Source organism: Callithrix jacchus, chromosome 4, assembly GCF_049354715.1.
Source record: "Callithrix jacchus isolate 240 chromosome 4, calJac240_pri, whole genome shotgun sequence".
NCBI classification, from domain to species: Eukaryota; Metazoa; Chordata; class Mammalia; order Primates; family Cebidae; genus Callithrix; species Callithrix jacchus.
The window spans coordinates 71853358-71869837 of record NC_133505.1 but is presented as its reverse complement, the minus strand read 5'-3'; the positions used below and the strand labels follow the sequence as shown (position 1 = coordinate 71869837).

At 34.8% G+C, this 16480-nt stretch overlaps 1 long non-coding RNA gene across 3 annotated transcripts in view; it reads left to right on the top strand.

Moving 5' to 3' along the window:
- Positions 1 to 7913: 7913 nt before the first annotated feature.
- Positions 7914 to 16480, top strand: part of LOC108591216 (uncharacterized) — a 45529-nt gene continuing 36962 nt past the window's right edge. For 2 of the 3 annotated variants that reach the window (XR_004741417.2, XR_001911064.4), the window contains exons 1-2: positions 7914 to 8049; positions 11153 to 11235. This is a non-coding gene — a long non-coding RNA (uncharacterized LOC108591216). Of the gene's footprint in view, positions 8050 to 11132; positions 11236 to 16480 lie in introns of all 3 variants that reach the window. The other variant, XR_001911063.4, reaches the window with a different exon arrangement.

Genomic DNA, 16480 nt, shown 5'->3' with positions numbered 1-16480 from the left:
CTCCTGCACCCGGCCAAAAATTCTGTTTTACCAAGATAGTTTTTTTGTGCTTCCTGTTGTCTTTATTCAATTTTTGCTTATTTAGGATAAATGAGCTTCAAAAGGGTCATGGCTTTTATATCCATATAACTTTCTGTATTGCTTTTGATGTCTCTTGATTATCCCTTTAGTTAAATGAATAATCATTTTACAGTGACCTGTGATTCTGTTAATAATTGTTTTGAATCTTTTCACATTTTTTTTTTGGCAAGCTTCCTCAGGAACAGAATCTCAAATTGTCTTTTTGACGTAAAACTAACTTTGGGATTTTCCAGTTAGGCCCCTGGAGAACATCAAAGAATAATATTTTATCATGTGGAGATATTAAATAATTAAGTTTATTTGGTAAATTGTACAGAAAACATTGCTAATTGATAAGTGATACTAACTTCTTTCTCAATACATTTCTGGGTATAATATGAAAATATGTTTCACAGTTTCAGTTTCATTAGAATTCATGTTATTAGTCATAATTTTGGATATGATTAATGTGAATATTCTAAACATTATGTGAAATTTCTAAAAGCCTAATGGTTCTTATGTAATGTCAGTTTATTCTTGTTACATTAAATTATTGCACATAGTAGAAGTGGCTAAATTTCCTTCATAATTGTAAATTTTCATCAGATTTTCTCTTATTTGTCATTCACAGATACTATTTTAAATTATTTTCTGGAATCATTTGCTTTTTCTTCTCCAAAATTCAGAATCTATTATTGAGTATTCTTATTTTATTTAAATAATTTCGATAAAAAATTTTTTTTTTATAAGTAGGATAAAATTGGAAACATTAGTTATATTGCCGCAGTTTTGACTGAAATGTCATACATAAGAATGTGGAGGCGGAGGTTGCGGTGAGCTGAGATCGCGCCACTGCACTCCAGCCTGGGTAACAAGAGCGAAACTCCGTCTCAAAAAAAAAAAAAAAAAAGAATGTGGATAAAATTTCTGCTTAAAGGTTTCCTAGCATTATAGTAAAGAAGTAAAAATTATCACTTTCTGACTTGCCTAAGAATCTTAAGGTTGTAAGCCAAAAATAAGGCCTGCTTTTGGTTAGCTATCGAGACCCAGTATTTTTTTTTTTTTAATTCTGAGTTTCCTACATAATCATTGTGAAGAGGAAAAGTTATGTTTCTAGAGAAAAGCTAAAGTACACCTGTCGTTAGTTTGTAGTCTTGTCCATTGTTTTCAGGTTCTTGTCATCTATCAGTAAACTGACCTAGATCCTAAATTCCCCCAATTTCTCACAATATTTGGCTATAACTAAATCTTTATACAGTCCCCTGGCCCTCATCCCCTAAGTAAAACTAGGGATGCTTTGGAAACATTCAAGGAACATTTTTCTTACTTAAAGCTAGCCAACTAAGAGAATTAGATAATTTTGTATTTTTTCCCTGGAGTTCTGAATTTATCCATATGGTCACTGTAGCCACCAACTTATAATGGTTCCTAAATCAGTACCTATTCCCTTTCAACTGGGGCCCCTTACTGGGAGGCACTGCCTTTTGCTTGTCCTAAAGTCTCTCATATGCCTGCTAGAAGGAAATTCTTAGGAATCTACCAAGCCCATATTTTCTTCTCCCCTAAAAAGTATTTAATGCTTGAGTTATCTTCAGGAGATTTTACCACAGAAGTAGCTTTTACCCAACTTTACATCTACTCAATTACCTCACCAACATTAACTACCTTTTTTTCCAAAAGCTTCCTGAGAGTCTTTTGGCACCATCCAACATCAACAATAACCCCTCAGACTATAAATGTGACAGTTGTGGACAGTTCCAACAATGTGACTATCATGATAGGGTTAGCCCACATGAAGGAGCTAGATTCTATAGATTTCTGTAATTCTGATTGAAATTAATACATAATCAGAAATATTTCCTATATTATACCAAAATTGCCCATTCCACTTCCTGAGCCATCATGACACAAGAGAGATCCTTAGACTCTCTTACGTGGTCCCAAAAACCACATTACATTAGACTGTCTCCTGGATGCATAGGGCAGTGTTATGGCATCAATACTACTTCCTCTGCACTACTTCCTCTGCACTTCGAATTAACCAGGTCTAATTCAAAAAATGTAAGATCTTTAAGCTGACCAAATCTCTGAAACGGCCATCTTTAGAAAACCTCCTTGCTGGACTTACTGGACTAAAGTTTCCATTTTCGATATTTTCAGCTGTTTTTCCCTGGTGTAGGACCCCTTCTGCATTCTGACCTACAAGTCCTAATGACTTAATTATGCTGATCCAACACCTTGAGACTTTCAACTTACTTCAGTCAGAAATCAGAAGCACATTAACTCAAGAAACTTTTCCAATTTAAAAAGATACTTTAGTGCCTCTGGTGGGAAAATGACTGTTGTTGGTCAAGTGACCACTGTCCTGACATGGGGATCTTATGTGAGAGATTAAATGGAACCCATGAACGTTTTCACCCACTCTGACATCATGTTGGATGCAGCCAACTTATTTGACCAGCAAAGGCTGTCTGCCAACATTTTTTTAATAAACAGTGAGGAAATGTCAACAAATGACCCTGGAAATTTCACTCTTTAAGCTGGATCATCAGTGACTAACTGGTTCTAAATTTAAAATAGGGCCGGGCGCGGTGGCTCACGCCTGTAATCCCAGCACTTGGGAGGCCGAGGAGGGTGGATCACAAGGTCAAGATATCGGGACCATCCTGGTCAACATGGTGAAACCCCGTCTCTACTAAAAATACAAAAAATTAGCTGGGCATGGTGGCATGTGCCTGTAATCCCAGCTGCTCAGGAGGCTGAGGCAAGAGAATTGCCTGAACCCAGGAGGCAGATGTTGCAGTGAGTGGAGATCTCGTCATTGCACTCCAGCCTGGGTAACAAGAGCAAAACTCCGTCTCAAAAAAAATAAATAAATAAAAAATAAAGTCAAGCAACCAGTTCCTTACTAGAGGTCACACATGTACTCCAAATTCTCAGAACACATACCTAGGTTTAGGACTTTTAGATCCTGCTTGAACAAATCAGAGCCAATGGCCAATCAGGGCTTTCATGGCCTGTCTTGGCCAATCAGGGCCCAGCTGTATCAAGCAATCAGAGTTTGGCAGATTTGAATACTTATTTGCATAAATAAACTTCATTGGATACAAGTCTCCTTTGTTCTCTGAAACAAACCTTTAATTTACACCAAAGGCTACATGCATCTTGTATGTATGTACACCAGTTTGTAAGCTGTTCACAGGAATAAAGTCTTCCAAATTCGTTTTCGGAGAACTTTCGTTCACATAACCATATTGAATATAAACCTGGAATTCTGTGTACTCTATGAACTATTTTATCTTTACCAGCTATAATACCATATTATTGCTGTAACTTGCCAATGTTTCCTTATATGGTATTTAAGGGAATGAGTTTATTTACCAAGTACTTAAATTTTTCTTTGCCTGCAACTTTGAAAATAAGTGCAGATACAAAACAACCTCAAGCTATTTATGTTTTATTATTTCATCCAAATCTCGTACAATTAAAATGTGTAATGTCAAGGATTGAACATTCATTTAGTTACATTTCCTACTTTGATTTAGTGAAGGCCTTCTTAGTAACTGTTAGCATTTTAATATGAACAAAGGTGTTCTTCAGGGCAGTAAAGACTACAGTACCCTACTTTTCTCAAAACAATCTAAACTACCTTAGTTCACAAAATATGTGTTTACTGTAAACTTTAGGACAGCTTGATTTTTGAGAGGACATAGTAATTTCTGAAGAACAAAGACACACACACATACACACATCTTTATTCACTTCTGTTTATAACAAACTTTCAAATGTGTTGTACATTCATTTTCTCATAATTTACATTTTTATTGAACACACCTGTTTTAAAAATTCAAAGAAGTTTAGAAACAAGTATATTAAGAATGTTAAAAATTGATTATTTAATATTTGTTCAGCAGCTTAGATGGTTATTTTTGCTTTCAGCTTTGACTTTCGCTTTGTCTATCTTCATGCCTTCTCTAGCTCCCAGATGCTATCATAGCCTTGTGAATGCTTCCCAACTCAGAGCAGTAAACAGAACCACCATGCTTGAGAATAACTACTTTGAATATTGTACTGGCACGTTTCAGCAAAGACAAATATTACCAGGTGCCTCCCACTGGAATAACTAGATGACTTTTTTGGATCTTTTTCTCAACACAGAAAATATCTGAGTTTAATTTCTTCATATAAAGAACATACATTTTTGCAATGTTCATCTTAATATTCCTCATCTATTTGGCTTTTAAAGTATTATTTTATCTAAAATTTTACCAAACATAAATTATATAAATATTAACATAACTTATTTGTTTTTCAGAAACAATTATTAGAGAGAATTATTCATAGAACTTTAAAATATTTTGAAACAGAGGAAGCAAGGGACTTTCATGTTAATATATAAATGAATAATGTTAATTTTATTTTTTCCAGTAAAATATTTCTTTATAATGAGTAAATTCTCAAATTTATTTACTATATTTCATAATTTAGATGCAGAGAATCAGAAGCTTGTGAAAAATGTTATTTTATATTCAAACAATGTAGAAAAATAAAAAATAGGAGTATTCAAAAAATTGAATATTGTCATTTTATTATAATTTTAGATTTACTTATAAGTATTATAAACAGAGAATTTTGACATTTGGACATTACATATATGATACATATATATATTAGATGTGTGTGTATGTGTATATATAGAGATATGTAGAGAGAGAGAGTACAACCTATTCAGATAATCTATGTGTGGCAGTACACACTTTTTATCCCTTTTAACTTAAGTCATCGCCATCCATTCTGTGTTCTTAGAATTGCTTCTAGTCTCTCAGGGTCTCAGTTTCTTTCTTGTTTAAGGGAGACATTTAACCAATGTAATGTTATCAAATGAATTAAAGTCATAAGAAAATAATTATTAATTTTTTATAAAGAAAACTGTCTAATAAACTAATCAATAATGGGCCATGTTATTTTGTTGTTAAAAATAATATACCTACCAGAAATATATCCAAGCTGTCTAAATTATGGCATTTAGCCATTAAATCTCTCTTCTAATCTTACGTTAGCCATTCAGTATGGCTCTATAAATGAGAGAGTTTCTCAATCCCAGAAGAATTGGAGAAGGTATATTGCTGGTAAGTAGTCTGAACTCACAATGCCCTGTGACTGACAAAGTCCAAGCTTCATTTGTTCCTCCATAACCTTGATTTATAAATCAAAGTCAGTAAATAAACTATACCTACAATTCCATATTTAACCTTCTATCAAGACAATTACCTGACGTCTGAATATTTCTTACCACTACTTTAAAGAAATTAAAGAAAGATAAAATCTCTTTTTTAAAAGTAAAAAAAAAAAAAAAAAAAACACTGATGCAATCTCTATAGCAAAATCTTTAGCAGAAGACATATAAGTTTATATTTTGATGGGGCAAAGAGACCTGTAAACTACACAAAAATGCCACAGTTTGGGAGCAGAATAATAAGCAAGATAGTGACGTTATTTACAAATGAGTTAATAAGTAGGATGTGAGATTAGATAATCTAGGGTAGTCTAATAAAGAGATCTCCTAGACTGAGAATTAAAGTTCTACATTGTAACCAGAGAAATACAGCTATATTTCAGTGGAAAAGATGACATACTTTTCAATGTATAGAGTTGTTGATTTTCTTTTTACAAAAGCATTCTAGGTATGTACTACAAACATGGTATTTAGTATTCTGTGTGTCATATCCTTTATTTCTTATTTAATTCTATATTCTGCTATCTCTAGCCATGATTTTACAGATTATTTTAAATAAGTTGCTCTCTAGAACTGTGTGAAAGTTTGAAATATTTAAAAAAATAGTTTACTGCGTGTCTCCAGAAAATTATATACATGTCTTTTAGAGCATATTCTCTCAGGTTATCTCATGCTAGACTTTTGTTGTCTTTTTATAATGTTGTGGGGTTAACACTGAGTGTAAACTAGATTGGATTGAAGGATGTGAAGTATTGTTCTAGGTATGTCTGAGAGGATGTTGTCAGAGGAGATTAACATTTGAGTCAGTGGACTGAGAGAGGCAGAACCACTCTCATTCTGGGTAGGCACCATCTAATCAGATGCCAGAGTGGCTAGGATAAAAGCAGGCAGAGGAAAATGGAAGATAAGACTGGATGAATCATCTGGATTCCAGCTTTCTCCCGTGATGGATGTTTCCTGCCTTCCAACATCAGACTCCAGGTTCTTTGGCTTTTGGACTCTTGGACTTACACCAGTGATTTGCCAGGGCCTCTTGGGCCTGCATCCACAGACTGAAGGCTGCACTATCTGCTTCCCAACTTTTGAGGTTTTGAAGCTCAGGCTAGTTTCCTGGCTCCTCATCTTGCAAATGAACTATTGTGGAATTTTACCATATGATCATGTGAGTCAATTCTTCTAATAAACTCCCCTTCATATATTAATCTATTCTATTTTTTCTGTCCCTTTAGAAAACCCTGACTAATATAGATTTGGTACCATGAGTAAGGTCCAAAAGAGGAGAAGGCCCTGTACAAGCTGCTTTGCCACTTGGGCCATATGACCCAGTAGATCCAATGGAGCTTGAGGTGTCAATGGCAGACAGAGATGCTGTTTGGAGCCTTTGGCAGGGCCTGAGTAGGTGAATAACAGCAGACGCCTCTGGGATTTTGGAGCAAGGTCTTGCCATCTTCTGCAGATAACTACTTTCCTTTTGAGAGACAGCACTTGGCCTGTTACTGGGCTTTGGTAGAAAATAAATTTTTGACTACAGGTCATCAAATCATCATGAGACCTGAACTGCCTATGATTAACTGGGTGCTTTCTGATCCATCTGGCCATAAAGTGGGGCATGCCTGGCAGCATTCAGTTATTAAATGAAAGTGGTATACCTGAGATTGGGCTCAAGCAGTTCCTTAGGGCATAAGTAAGTTATATGAAAAAGTGGCTCAAATGTCCATGGTCTCAACTCCTGCCACCCTGCCTTCTCTCCCCTAGCCTGCACCAGTGGCCTCATGAGGAGTTCCCTATGATCAGCTGACAGAGGAGGAAAATACAATGGCCTGGTTCACAGATGGCTCTGCACGATATGCAGGCACCACCAGAAAGTGGACAGCTGTAGCACTACAGCCCATTTCTAGGACATCCCTGAAGGACAGTGGTGAAGGGAAATCTTCCCAGTAGGCAGAACATCAAGCAGGGCATGTGTTTGTGCACTTTGCTTGGAAGGAGAAATGACCAGATGTACAATTATATACTGATTCATGGGTTATATAGCCAATGGTTTGTCTGGAAGATCAGGGACTTGGAAGAAGCAGGAATGGAAAATTGGTGACAAAGAAATTTGGGGAAGAGGTATGTGGATGGACCACTGTGAGTGGTTAAAAACTATCAGGATGTTTGTATCCTATGTGAGTGTTTACCAATAGGTGACCTCAGCAGAAGAGAACCTACGCAACTGTCTTGCATGCTCTGCTCATGTACCCCAAAACCTATAATCCAATAAAAAATTAAAAAAAAAATAAAAAAAAAAAATAATCAAGTGTACAGAAAGACTCACTCTGTGGCCACCACTCAAGTTCATTTCTCAGTGACCTCTGTCATTGCCCAATGGGTGTTGCCAAAGGAGATTAACATTTGAGTCAATGGACTGGGAGAGGCAGCCCCACCCTCAATCTGGGTGGGCACCATCTAATCAGCTGTTATCTTGGCTAAGATAAAAGCAAACAAAGGAAAGTGGAAGGACTAGATTGGCTAAGACTTCAGGCATCTATCTTTCTCCCATGCTGGTTGCTTCATGCCCTTGAATATCAGACTCCAGATTCTTCAGCATTTGGACTCTTGGACTTACATCAGTGAGTTTCCAGGGGCTCTCAGGATTTCAGTCATATACTGAAGGCTGCACTATCAGCTTTCCTACTTTTGAGGTGTGGGGATTTGGATTGACTTTCTGCTGCTTGTGGACAGCCTATTCTGGGACCTCACCTTGCAATCATGTGAGTCAGTTCTCATAATAAACTCTGCTATATAATATATTAATCTCTCCTATTAGTTCTGTCCCTTTAGAGAACATGACAAATATACCTCTTGAAAAAATTGACTCTGCTTTAGAGTTTTTTTGCAACAGTTTCCTCATTAACCATGTTTCAATATATTTAATGTATGTTTATTTTATATTGGTGTGTGTCTCTAGATTTTGGAATTTACTTCTATTCATAATGGAAATATATGTGATGCTGAATCTGTTTAGTATCTATAGCAGAATTTGATAATACATTCAAATTAGTGAAATATCATGGTTATTCACGACTTGATGAAACCTTGAGCATACATTACAAACAATGCCATCTATTGTTTGCTAGGCAGTTAATTTAAAAATATTAAATATCCAGGCATAAAATTATAAATCAAGATCTTGCCTTTATTTTTATTTGTTTATTTATTTATATTTTTAAACATTTTTAAAGATATTCTTGTCTGTTGAAAAGGTTGAAGGGCAGTGAAGCAATCTCGGCTCTCTGCAACCTCTCTGCCCCTCGGGTTCAAGAAATTTTCATGCCTCAGCCTCCAAAGTAGCTGGCATTACAGACCTGAGTCACCACACCATACTAATCTTTTGTATTTTTCACAGAGACAGGATTTCACAATGTTGTCCAGTCTGGTCTCAAATTCCTGAGCTTAGGTGATCTGCCCATCTCAACCTCCCAAAGTTATAGGATTACAGGTGTGAGCCACCACACCCAAGCTTGCCTTTATTTTTACACTTTAATTTAAATTATATGACCATTTGTTTTAAGAAGATATTTTCTAGAAAATTCAAATAATTTGAGACTATAAGTATTTATTACATTATAAAGCATAGTCTCATAGACTTAGAAAACTAAAGAAAACCTTCCTTTGCATTCTCTCTCTCTAGCATATATAGTACTCTGACTTTCAAAGTAGGATTTAAGTAACGCTGTCAGCACTTGAAACTGCCAGGAAGGATCAATGGGGCAGGATAAGCAAAGTATATCATAGCTGTATATCAATATTATTCAAATATTTTATGTAAAGTTCTTATTTTCAGGTTTTGCCATTTATGCAAACAGCCCAAATAAGTGGAGTCCTTTTCTGTATGTTGCCTAATCTTATGCAAGTATTGCAAGTTAGTAGAATATAAGATTTTTATATGAAATTCATTATGGGAAATCTTTCTTTGCCGTGTCTTCTATATGTAGTTGAGGAAACACCAAGAATTGAAGGTTGCTGAAATGAAGGTATCAGTGTTTAAATTCCTGAGCGCTAACCATTTATGTAGCCTGTTAATCTACTACACTTCCTTAGTCCATTAACTTTTGTATTCTTAGACTCTACTTATTAGTTCCTATCTTATGTTAGACCTTCAATATTTTCTCCTTCATCCTCACGTTCAGTTGATGACCTCACTTCTTAATTCACAGGGAAAAAAAAAAAAAAAAAACAAGAAACAACAGCATTAGACAAAACTGGTAACTCACTCCTACTAGAAACACTTTATTCGTTTGAATTTTAGGGTTACATCCTCTTTTGATTTTGCTCCATTCTTGCTGCCCTTTTCTTCTTAGTGTTTTTTGATGATTCTCAGCCTGACATTTAAATGATGGAATGTCTCAGAATTGTATCTTTCATATTTATCTTCTGTTTTCTAAATACATACATTATTGATGACCTCTTTTCATCATATGATTGTAAATTTTTATTACTATAAAATCTTTAAATATTTCATATACATCATAGTGAATTTTATATATGGCCATATATTTTATTTTATATAATACATGGCACTTTCATAGTGTAGAACATGGTTAGTGTTCCAATTTAACTATTCTCTCTACTTGATGTTGCATAGACCTTTCACATTTAAGATGTCTAAACCTAAATTTCTAAAATGTGTCTATTAAATCTGTCTACTGACATTCTTCCTCAGAAATTTAGATAAGTTTGAACTCAATCACTAATTTATCTCCAACAACGTTTAGGTTAAAAAAAAATGCAGAGCAAATAATATCACCCATATTCCAAACTAACAGTATAATAGGAGACATTTAAGTAAACTTTAACTTAAATGTTGGTGAATAAATATGCAGCTCAAATTCAAAGTTGTCTCTGAGATCCTCTATGTGGCTTAGTAGAGGCAGAAAACAGATTATATCAATGGAGAAGACCTCCAGTCTTATGTAGTACAATAACTGAGAACCATAAGAAGGCCTGGTGTTTTAGCACACTGGTTATTGTATTGCTGAAAGTAAAGAATTTGGTTATTGTCAAAACCCTTAGGTGGCTTTCCTCATATCAGAAACTTGAAAATAAATTCTTTCAGTTTGTCAGGACAAAAATATTGGTAGTATTCTAGACTCTTTTATTTTTCTCACACTCTGTGTTCAATCCATTAATAAATCCCAAGAAATGTGCCTTCAAGATATCACAGTCTGATAAGCGCTTACCACTATCATGACTAATACTCTGGTTCAAGTCACCATCATTACTCACCTGGATGCATGAACTAGAACTCCCTATCCCCACCCTATCTTGCACTTAGATGCCTTCAATCTAGTCTTAACAAACAGAAAGAAGTATCCTTTTAAAACATGTCAGATCATTGAACTCCTCTGATAAAGATTTTCCCTGAACCAAAGTTCTTCAAGCCCTACAGAGATTGGTCTTTTGTTATGTCTCTGATCTCATTTTTTCTAAATCTCCAAAACAGTCTCCTTGATATCTGTTAAACCCTGGCACTTATTTTTTTATGTGTTGTGCTCATCCTCACTCGTACTCCCACATAACTGTAGAATCAGCTTCTCACTGTATCTTTGCTTAAATGTTATATTCTCCTAATGACTTTTCAACTAGTTCCATTCTTCTTCCCTGGGGCAATCTAAATTCCACTTCCCTGGTTTACACATGAATCTTTGTTTGTTTTGGAAAGAGAAAGTGGAGGCTCTATTTAATTTCATTAGTCTTTCATCTCTCATTATAACAATGTCTGAGATGCTCTGAAATATGGGAGTTGTTTTGTTTGTTTGATTGTTTCTCTTTGTCATTTCTCCCCAATCTCCAGCATCTGTTCTGTTTGTACAGAAAGCGAACTTCTGGTAGCTGGAATCTGTCTCCATTTGGCCCATGGATTCAAGAATGATAACTTTTCCCCTTAGGGTGAACAGGTAAGCCATAATGTTCCTCTCAGCTAAACTGAAATTAGGGTTCATCCTGCCTTAGTCTTCTTGCCCATGTCTCACTCTATCCCTTACAGAATCTAGATGGTCTAACTCCAGATGTCCCTCTTCCCTTTTCTTAGAGCATTGACTTTAGAATACTTGTATTACTTTGACCCATGAGATGTAAATATTTTTGAAAGTCTACTGACAGTTTCACAACCCACGGCTATCTTTCTAAAAAACATAGAACTGAATACAGATATTTAAAAATCCAGTTAAGTGATGCAAAGGCAAAATGCAGACTTGATTATCAATAAATGGTGTTTGTTTCTCATGGATGACTTTCATGTACTCCATGAGACAGGAATACAAATCATTTCACATTTTACATCATTCATCACTTGCTTTAGTGTAATGACCAACAGAAACTCTGAACCAATATTTCCTAAACTGTTCTCAGTAGCACAGTGTCCCATGAGCTGTTCATAGGTGTTCTGAGATGCTTAGTTTATCAGATAATTTCATAAAATATTGAATATTATCTCTTTTGTAAAATCTCTAAGAATATTAGTATATGAAGACTATAAAATTTCTTGCAGTTTGAAAGTGACACAAAATTGTTTAACTTTGTGTGACTATGTATATTATTTTTGGAGAGCCTATTATAATATTACTGGTAGTCCTTTCTCCCATGTTGGAGCTAAAATAATGGAGAGGTGCTCCATGTGAGTTGAGTTTGAAGAGGAATTTCAAGTGGTTGACCAAACCTGGGATATGAAGGAGAATCACATTTTGAGAAGAAACAAAGAGAAAATTGAAATGGACCAACGATTTCCTTCATGAAAAGAAATTCTGTGTATTATTTATTGTAATAATTTTCTATATTGCATAACAAATTTCCATAGATTTAGCAGCTTAAAATCATATACATATTTACCATCTTACATCTTTTTACGTCAAGAGTCTGGATTTGGCTTAGGTGAGTCCCCTGCTTAGAATGTCAGAGGGCTGCAGTTAAAATGTTGACTGGTTCTGGGGTCTAATTTGAGGCTAAACCAGGAAAGGATCTGCGTTTTAGGTCTTCCAAGTACTTGCAGAATTCCTTTCTTTGCAGCCAAAAAATTTGTGGCTCGTTTAAAGCCAGAAATGGAGAAAAACACTCAAGCAAGATGGACACTTCACTCTTATGTAATTAAGCATGTGTAATCATGTTTGTCCCATCATTTTGCTGCATTCTATTGGTTAAAAACAAATCACAGGTTCTACTTCAGAAAAGGATGTCACACAAATCACAAATACCAGGAAGCGAGCAATATGGAAGCTGCTATAAACTGTTTTGTTACATATATTAATTTGTATAAGATTCAGAGAAGGAAGTATCTATTTAAAAAAAAAAAAAAAACTTTTTCTCAAAAGGAGCCATATGTTTAATTTTATATATTGGAATCTGTAAAATAATAGCTTTGCTATTACCTGCCAGGGTTTATGCAGTTCATTCATATGTATCATAACAACATATTATAGGATAGAGAATACTCAGGTGATATTTCTTCCTTATTTTAGAATAAAAAATAAAATTCCATTGTCTCAGTCCCAAAACTCCTTAAACTGTTAACTTCAGCAAAGTCTCAGAATACAAAATCAATGTGCAAAAATCACAAGCATTCCTATACACAAATAATTGACAAACAGAGAGGAAAATCATGAGTGAACTCTCATTCATAATTGCTGCAAAGAATAAAATACCTAGGAAGACAACTTACATGAGATGTGAAGTACCTCTTCAAGTAGAACTGCAAACCACTGATAAAGAAAATAAGAGAGGACAGAAACAAATGGAAAAACATTCCATTCTCATGGATAGGAAGAATCAATATTGTGAAAATGGCCATACTGTCCAAAGTAATTTATAGATTCAATGCTATCCCCATCAAGCTACCATTGACTTTCTTCACGGAATTGGAAAAACTACCTTCAATTTTATGTGGGACCAAAAAAGAGCCCGTATAGCCAAGACAATTGTAAACAAAAATAACAAAGCTGGAGGCATCATGCTACCTGACTTCAAACTATACTAGAAGGCTACAGTTATCAAAACAGCATGGTACTAGTACCAAAACAAATATATAGATCAATGGAACAGAACAGAGGCCTCAGAAATAAGACAACACACCTACAACCATTTGATCTTTGACAAATCTGACAAAAACAATGGGGAAAGGATTCCCTATTTAATAAATGACATTGGGAAAACTGGCTAGACATATGCAGAAAAATGAAACTGGATGCCTTCCTTATACCTCATACAAAAATTAACTTAAGATGTATTAAAGATATAAACACAAGACCTAAAACTATAAAAACCATAGATGAAAGCCTAAGCAATACCACTCAGGTATAGGCATAGGCAAACACCAAAAGCAATGGGAACAAAAGGCAAAATTGACAAGTGGAATCTAATTAAACTAAAGAGCTTTTGCATAGCAAAAGAAACTATCAGCAGAATGAGCACACAACCTATAGAATGGAAGAAAATTTTTGGAGTCTATCCATCTGACAAATGTCAAATATCCAGAATCTACAACAAACTCAAACAAATTTAAAAGAAAAAACAACCAACCCCATCAAAAGTAGGCAAAGGATATGAACAGACACTTCTCCAAAGCAGGCATTTATGTGGCAAACAAACATATGAAAAAAAGCTCATCACCACTGGTCATTAGAGAAATTCAAATAAAAACTGCAATGAGATATTATCTCATGCCACTTAGAATGGTGATCATTAAAAAGTCAGGAAACAACAGACGCTGGAGAGGATGTGAAGAAATGGTAATGCTTTTACACTGTTGGTATGAGTGTAAATTAGTTCAACCATTGTAGAAGACAGTGTCCAATTCCTCAAGGATCTAGAAATAGAAATACCATTTGATCCAAGAATCCCATTACTGGATATATACCCAAAGGATTGTAAATCATTCTGTTATAAAGACACATGCACACGTATGTTCATTTAAGCACTGTTCACAATAGCAAAGACTTGGAACCAACCCAAATGCCCATCAATGATAGACTGGATAAAGAAAATGTGGCACATATACACCATGGAATACTATGCAGCCATAAAAAATGAGTTCATGTCCTTTGCAGGGACATGGATCAAACTGGAAACCATCATTCTCAGCAAAGTAATGCAAGAATAGAAAACCAAACACTGCATGTTTTTACTCATAAGTAGGAGTTGAACAATAAGAACATATGGTCTCAGGGAGGGGAACATCACACACCAGAGCCTGTTGGGGGATGGGGACAAGGGGAGGAATAGCATAGGGAGAATTACCTAATGTAGATGACAGGCTGATGTTTGCAACTAACCACCATGGCACATGTATACCTATGTAACAAACCTGTACTTTCTGCACATGTATCCCAGTACTTAAAGTCTAATTGAAAAAAAAAAGAAAATGTAAATGCCTGTTGCAATAGCTTGTAAATGAAGAAGTCAGACTACCTAGCAACATCTTCTGTCTATAAAATAAAATAGTGCTGCTCAGCATTTTCTACTGGGTATCACTGATCTGGTAGAATTTTATACTAACAAAAGTATCATCCTATTTTTCTTTTTTAGAAATAACACTGTTATTTAATTTAGGTAGAGTTGCTTAATGAACAACAATTTCATGGAATACCTTAACTATAATCAGTTTATATGTTAATCATAAATACATATTTGTGTTTCTAATATCTTGTTTAAATAAAATACTGTAAGTAACAAGAATATCTTTATTACAAAAAAGTATCAGCTTGTCCTTCAGAATATATTCTATATGACAATAGGATCACAGAATATTTTTTGAGAAAAGCTTATTCAGCTTTCTTTTTTTAAAATAAGATAAAAAGTTAATAGAAGCAGGGGGTTAGTTGCAAACATCAACCTGTCATCTACATTAGGTAATTCTCCCTATGCTATTCCTCCCCTTGTCCCCCATTTCTAATTTCTTCTACTAATTAATTATGTAATACCTCCCTGGCATAAATTGCACTTGTTTGTGAGCTATTTAGGCAGCTAACTGTGTACATGATCTACCCTTTCGATATACATTTTTAAATGTTTATGATAGGAAAAAATATTAACACATTCAAGAAAGAAATGGATAAGAAATATGTTTGGAGAAGAGAAGATGCTCTTGTATCCATATTTATTGGTCATTTATATGAGTTTTCATAGTGATTTTTTGTTATGCTTTTTTTTCCATAGGTTTTAGCATTTCTTGGCTTTTAGGCTCTTTAAAAGGCAACTTAATAAAAGCACTCTGGTTGATTTTTTCTATTTAAAATGTTCAATTGGGGGCTCACTCTATGATTCAAGTTTAGTATTTGAGAAGAAACTAACTTAAAATTAGGCCAACTATAGTGAAGGGCTTCTGACCAAAAGAGCAGTGCTCATTGCACAGGGGAAGGTTGAAACCACACATGGTGTCTTTAGTCCCCACCACTCTTCTCCATTGCTCTTATTACACCCTACTTCTTTCAGGATAGATATGAGAATATGTTATTTGGAACAAATGCACACCACCTTTTAATATATTACATGAACACAAATTCACAAACAAAGATTAATTATGTTACATAACAGTTTTTCAACTTTGACTTTTTTGACAGTTTGACCAGGTTGGGGTGCGTGTGTGTGTGTGTGTGTGTGTGTGTGTGTGAGAGAGAGAGAGAGAGAGAGAGAGAGAGAGACACGGGGTGGGGGAGGGAAGAGAAAGAGATGGGGCTGTCCTGACAATTGTAGGATAGATAGTTGAATTCCTGCCCTCTACTTACTGGATGCCAATTGTGCTTCTCAGTTATGATAACCAAAAAAATTTTATAGTCACTGTCAAATGCCACCTGTGGAGGAAACTCCCTGAAGTAGGAAACCATTGTGCTGTATAGTATGTGATATTAAATATCTAAAACATAAATACATCTAAGAAAAATGAAACTGAATGTAAAGAGCTAATATTGAGAAAATTAACTTTAATACATTGAAATTGTTAAGAAAAATGAATAAAGTGGGTAAAAGCGTCTAATACAGTACTGTTCAGATAGTAAAGATTCTATGTATATTATTTAGTTGCAAAAATAGGAATAAGTATGAATGCTATTGCGAAATGTTAAAAATCATTAAAATAATAAAATACAAATTGAATTGTAAGTAAAGATAAAATTTGTGAGTTACAGACAAAAGAATTCATAACAGAGGGAGATG